The sequence below is a fragment of the Phoca vitulina genome, unplaced genomic scaffold (assembly GCF_004348235.1).
Source record: "Phoca vitulina isolate PV1807 unplaced genomic scaffold, GSC_HSeal_1.0 scaffold6, whole genome shotgun sequence".
NCBI lineage: Eukaryota > Metazoa > Chordata > Mammalia > Carnivora > Phocidae > Phoca > Phoca vitulina.
The window spans coordinates 41359885-41364782 of record NW_022589709.1 but is presented as its reverse complement, the minus strand read 5'-3'; the positions used below and the strand labels follow the sequence as shown (position 1 = coordinate 41364782).

At 33.9% G+C, this 4898-nt stretch overlaps 1 pseudogene; it reads right to left on the bottom strand.

The window, feature by feature from the left end:
- Nucleotides 1-261: 261 nt before the first annotated feature.
- Nucleotides 262-967, bottom strand: LOC116631936 (annotated as a pseudogene).
- Between the last annotated feature and the right edge of the window lie 3931 nt (nucleotides 968-4898).

The following is a 4898-nucleotide window of genomic DNA, read 5'->3' as shown; positions in this document are numbered from 1 at the left end:
TTTTTATTTCATTTTATAGCTACATTTTCAATGTCAATTTTCAGGGCAGCTGCATTTAGTGTAGATACTGTATTTCATTTTTTCATTTTAAAATACAGTATATCATAGAAATATATCTAACTTTTTGAACTTTTTAATTTTAATTACAGCATACAGTGTTATATTAGTTTCAGGTGTACATTAGAGTGAATCAACAATTCTATACATTACTTAGTGCTCATCATGATAAGTATACTCTTTTTTTACCCCCAAATCAATATAGCTTTTATTGCATCTTTAAAATATCACAAGTAAGTCTGAAAAATCATCTGGCATCTTGCTGTTTCTGTAACTGGAAAACTTAGATCTTATTCATCAGCCTGCAGAACTGTTCCTTTTTCAGAAACATAGATACCATCCAAAAACTTTCCGATATCCTTGTTTTTCACTGTTGTGGCTTCCTGAATCAAAGCAGCTGATTTTGATACAAGTTAAATGTCATTTCCTTCAAGAATTAACTCATCTTTCTGGGCTTGAGATACTGAACAAGCAATACCTGGCCTCATCTGAACCCTGCGGATATATTTTTCACCCAAGAAATTCGGATTTCACAAGAGAATTATTCTCCTGAATAACAACACTGATGGGGAAGTGAGCATGCACAGACCTCATCTGGTAATGGAAGCCCATTGTAACACCCTTGACTGTGCTCTGTACATGACTACAGATAGTGCGAATAGTAGCCAATTCTTTTCTAGTTCCCCACGATTTGTCAACTCGGAGCCTCTTCTTTTTCTTTCCAAGGAGACAGAGTTCTACGTTGATGTGATTGAAGTCCCATCACGGTACCTCTGGGGCCCTTCACAATAACATCAGGTCCCTTATGAGTGACGTTGGCACTTTCTGGAATGTCGACAGTCTGACTGCCGAGAATGATGTTCATTCTCGCAATAGATGCGGCAAAAACAATGTATAATCTTAATCTCCTTCACCTGTCTCACCCATCCCTCCACCCACCTCCCCTCTTGTAACCATCAGCTTGTTCTCTATAATTGAGTCTGTTTCTTAGTTTCTCTCTCTTTGTCCCTTTCTCCATTTTTGTCTCCTAAATTCCATGTATTGAGTGAAATCATAGGATATTTGTCTTTCTCTGACTGACTTGTGTCACTTAGCATTATACTCTCTAGCTCTATCCATGTTGCAAATAGCAAGATTTCATTCTTTTTTGAGGTTGAATAATATTTCATTGCTTCTCTATATATCTTTATCCATTATCTATTGATGGACACTTGAGTTGCTTCCATAATTTGGTTATTATAAATAATGCTGCAATGAACATAGGGGCGCATGTATGCTTTTTAAAAAATTTTTTATTGTTATGTTAATCACCATACATTACATCATTAGTTTTTGATGTAGTGTTCCATGATTCATTGTTTGTGTATATGCATGTATGCTTTTAAATTAGTGGTTTTGTATTCCTTGGGTAAATACCCAGTAGTAGGATTATGGGATTGTAGGGCAGTTCTATTTTTAATTTTTTTAGGAACCTCCATACTGTTTTCCATCTGGCTGTACCAGTTTGCATTCCTACCGACAATGCCTGAGGGTTCCTTTTTCTCCACATCCTTGTCAACGCTTGTTCCTTGTGTTATTGGTTTTAGCCACTCTAACAGGCGTGAGATGATATCTAATTGTGGTTTTGACTTGCATTTTCCCAATGATGAGTGATGCTGAGCATCTTTTCATGTTTCTGTTGGCCATCTAAATGTCTTCTTTGGAGAAATGTCTGTTAATGTCTTCTGCTCATATTTTAATTTGATTATTTGGTTTTTGGGTGTTGAGTTTTATAAGTTCTCTATAAATTTTGGATACTAACCCTTTACTGGGTATGTCATTTGCAAATATCTTCTCCAATTCAGTATGTTATCTTTTAGTTTTGTGGATTGTTTCCTTTGCTGCACAGAAGTTTTTTTTATTTTGATATAGGCCCAATAGTTTATTCTTGCTTTTATTTCCCTTGCTTCAAGAGATAGATCTAGAAAAATGTTGCTATGGCTGATGTCAGAGAAATTACTGCCTATGCTCTGTTCTAGGACTTTTATGATTTCAGGTCTCACATTTAGGTCTTTAATCCATTTTGAGTTTATTTGTGTGTATGGTGAATGAAAGTGGTCCAGTTTTCCCAATACCATTTGTTTGGGAGACTTTTTTTCTCTTTGCTTATTCTTGCTTCTTTTGTTGAAAATTAATTGGCCATATAATCGTGGGTTTCTGGGCTTTCTATCCTGTTCCATTGATCTATGTGTCTATTTTTGTGCCAGTACCATACTGTTTTGATTACTACAGTTTGTAGTATAACTTGACATCAGGAATTATGATGTCTCTAGCTTTGTTTTTCTTTTTCAAGATTGTTTTGGCTGTTCAGGGTGTTTTGTGGTTCCATACAAAAATTTTAGAATTGTTTTTTCTAGTTCTATGAAAAATGCTGCTGGTATTTTGATAGGAATTACATTAAATCTGTAGATTGCATTGGGTAGTATAACATCTTTTAACAATATTTGATCTCTCAATCCATGAGCATGGAATATCTTTCTATGTGTTTGTGTCATCTTTGATGTCTTTCAACAATGTCTTATAGTTTTCACAGTACAGATGTTTAATCTCCTTCGATAAGTTTATTGTCAGGCATTTTATTATTTTTGGTGCAATTATAAATGTGATTGCTTTCTTAATTTCTCTGTTGCTTCATTATTTATGAATAGAGATGCAATGGATTTCTATACATTGATTTTGTATCCTGTGATTTATTAAATTCACTTATTAGTTCTAGTAGTTTTTTGATGGAGTCTTCAGGGTTTTCTATATATCTTATGTCATCTACAAACAGTGAAAGTTTTACTTTTTCCTTACCAATTTGAATGCCTTTTATTCCTTTTTCTTGTCTGATTGCTGTGGCTAGGACTTCCAGGACTATATTGAATAAAAGTGATGAGTGGACATCCTTGTCCTGTTCCTGATCTTAGGGGGAAAACTCTTTTTTTCACCAATGAGTATGATGTTAGCTATCGGTTTTCCATATATGGCCCTTATTATGTTGAGGTATGTACCCTTTAAACCCACTTTGTTGGGGGTTTTTATCATGAATGGATGTTGTACTTCGTCAAATACTTTTTCTGCATCTATTGAAATGATCATATGGTTTTCATCCTTTCTCTTATTGATGTGATGTATTGCATTGATTGATTTGCAAATACTGAATCACACTTTCATCCCAGGAATAAAGCCCACTTGATCATGGTGAACGATTTTTAAATGTTTTTGTTTTGTTTTTTAAATGTTTTGTTGGATTCAGTTTGCTAGTATTTTGTTGTGGATTTTTGCATCTATGTTCATCAGAGATACTGGCCAGTAGTTCTCTTTTTTTCATAGTGTTTATCTGGTTTTGGTATCAGAGTAATGCAGGCCTCATAGAATGAATTTGGGGATTTTCCTTCCTCTTCTATTATTTTTTGGAATCGTTTGAGAAGGGTAGGCATTAACTTTTCTTTCAATGTTTGGTAGAATTCACCTGTGAAGCCATCTGGTCCTGGACTTTTGTTTGTTGGGAGTTTTTGGATTATTGATTTAATTTCATTGGTGGCAACTGGTCTGTTCAAATTTTCTATTTCTTCCTGATTCAATTTTGGGAGGTAATATGTTTCTAGGAATTTATCCATTTCTTCCAGGTTGTCCAATTTTTTAGCATATGAGTTTTCATAATATTCTCTTACAATTTTTTGTGTTTCTGTGGTATTGGTTGTTATTTCTCCTCTTTCATTTCTGATTTTATTTGATTCTTCTCTTTTTTTGATGAGTCTGGCTAAAGGTTTATCAATTTTGTTGATTTTTTTCAAAGAACCAGCTCCTGGTTTCATTAATCTGTTCTATTGGTTTTTTTAGGGGTGTTAAAGTCTGCTACTATTATTGTATTACTATTAATTACCACTTGTATGTTTGTTATTAACTACTTTAAGTATTTGGGTGCTCCCATCTTGGATACATATATATTTACAATTGTTATATTTTCTTGTTGGATTTTCCCCTTAATGATTATATAGTGTCCTTCTTTGTCTCTTGTTACAGTCTGTTTTTTAAAGTCTATTTTGTCCAATCCAAGTATTGCTACTCTGGCTTTCTTTTCACACCCATGTACATGATAAATGCTTCTCTAACCCTTCACTTTCAATCTGCATGTGACTTTAGATGTGAAATGAGTCCCTTGTAGGCAGCATATGGGTGGGTCTTGTTTTTTATTCATTCTATCACCCTATGTCTTTTGATTGGAGCATTTAGTCCATTTGCATTCAAAGTAATTATTGATAGATATGTTTTTATTGTCATTTTGTTACTTGTTTTTTGTTGTCTTCTCACAATTAGTTGGCTTTCTTTAGTGATATACTTGAATTCCTTTCTCTTGATTTTTTGTGTATCTGTTACTGGTTTTTGATTTGTGGTTACCGTTTGTTTTGTATAGAACATCTTCTGCATATAGCAGTCTATATTAAGTTGATGGTCACTTAAGTTTGAATCCATTCTTTACTCCTCTCCTCTCCCTGCTTTAGGAATATGGTGCCATACTTTACATCCTTTTATTTTGTGAGTCCCCTGACAGCTTCAGTCCAACAACTGGGTCACTAGTGAGCTAGGAAATGAGAAGGGGGTGTCATTTGTTGGCCATTTTCTTCTCAATACAATGTCTCGCTTACCTGATGAACAGCTTATTAGAAACAGTGATATCTTCAAATTTTTATTCTTGTCTTTAGAAAGATTAATAAATTATGCGTTTATTTAACTTCTAAAATTTTCGTGACTAATTGGCATACATTTCAATCTGTAATATTTTTTGAGTCATTAGTGAAAACTTATACAAACAATTA